A 1,414-nucleotide genomic window follows, 5' to 3' on the forward strand; every position below is an offset into this window, starting at 1 on the left:
AAGGAGATAGTCGAATGGAAAAGGCCACAATTGGAAATATTAGCCAAACATGGAGATTTACCTTCAAGCATAAGAAACAGCTTCTTGGCAAGGCCACTCAGGAAGGTTTCCAGTTCAGTTTTCTTCTCAGTCAATTTGCTGACTTGGTCGGTCAGGGCAGCTTTGTCAGTTCTCAGTCGACTGACCTCCTTGTTGGCAATCCCAAGAGCAGTTTTCAGATTGGTATTGTCTTGTTCGAGCTTGGTGACTGAAGCTAACTTCTCGTCAGCAAGCTTGATCTTCTCAGCTAGCTCAAGGTCTTTCTTCTGCTGGGCCTCCCTTACCTTACCTGCAAGACACAGCAAGATCAGATGTTGAAACAAGCAAGAGGAAAAGCAGTCGTCAGGGTCTCACCAAACATACCTTCAGTCTCCTCCTTTGCCTTTGTCAGCTTCTCCTGAACCAGCTTCAAGCTCAGCTCGACTTGAGTATGCTTCTGTTCCAGTTCTGAGTAGCGAGTCACAAGATCACAAGAGTTCTGCGAAGAACCAATCGACTAAATGTCAAAAATAATTCACTTCCGAGTGAAAAGGGAAAAACACACGTTTCTAAGACTACAGCCGAACACAAGCATTCGACCGTAGTCTCGGGGACTACACCCAGTGGGTGCACTCAGCGTGCCCCCACTAATCCTGTTGAAGACAAAGTCGACCAGTCGACCTCAAAAAAAAAACAGTGTGCGAGACGCATTCTCTAAGACTGTGATCAACTGCAAGCAATCGACCACAGTCTCGGGGACTACACCCAGTGGGTGCACTCAGCGTGCCCCCACCGGTTTGCGAAATCCAGTCGACCAGTCGACTGACAGAAAGATTGACATCATAAAGCCTAAGGCCGACTGCCAGCAGTCGACCTTAGCCTTGGGGACTACACCCAGTGGGTGCACTCAGCGTGCCCCCACCGGTTTGCGAAATCCAGTCGACCAGTCGACTGGCAGAAAGATTGACATCATAAAGCCTAAGGCCGACTGCCAGCAGTCGACCTTAGCCTTGGGGACTACACCCAGCGGGTGCACTCAGCGTGCCCCCGCTAACACGGAGTTTATTCGACACACCCAGTGGGTGACTAATATAAATCCCGGAAAAGAAAAGTTTTTGGTAGCATATCCAACAGAACAAACAGCAGTCGACTGACCTGGACATTGCTTTGGAGGGCAGAGCTGGCGTCATAAGCTGCCTGGCTCGCATCCCGGATGGTCTTCAGCTGCTCCATCATGAGTCCCGCCTGGCGTATTGCCTCCTTCGCTGCACCAGCTTGGTCCTCTGGGACGTGGTGAGTCGTGAAGAGGGAGGGCTGCTGAGCACTCGTCAGTGGATTCGCGAAGGACACCGTGTGTCGAGTGGTGTTCTCTTCCTCCACAGTCAGAGTCTCAGGC

The 1,414-nt window shown here is 51.1% G+C and overlaps 1 long non-coding RNA gene across 1 annotated transcript; it reads right to left on the bottom strand.

Annotated features, from left to right (window-relative positions):
* Positions 1-298: 298 nt before the first annotated feature.
* LOC119342778 lies at positions 299-1,230 on the bottom strand. Its single transcript, XR_005165715.1, has 3 exons — positions 1,174-1,230; positions 403-517; positions 299-328 (listed from the first exon to the last, which is right to left on the bottom strand). It is a non-coding gene; the product is annotated as an uncharacterized LOC119342778 (long non-coding RNA).
* Between the last annotated feature and the right edge of the window lie 184 nt (positions 1,231-1,414).

Source organism: Triticum dicoccoides, unplaced genomic scaffold (genome assembly GCF_002162155.2).
Source record: "Triticum dicoccoides isolate Atlit2015 ecotype Zavitan unplaced genomic scaffold, WEW_v2.0 scaffold104550, whole genome shotgun sequence".
NCBI classification, from domain to species: Eukaryota; Viridiplantae; Streptophyta; class Magnoliopsida; order Poales; family Poaceae; genus Triticum; species Triticum dicoccoides.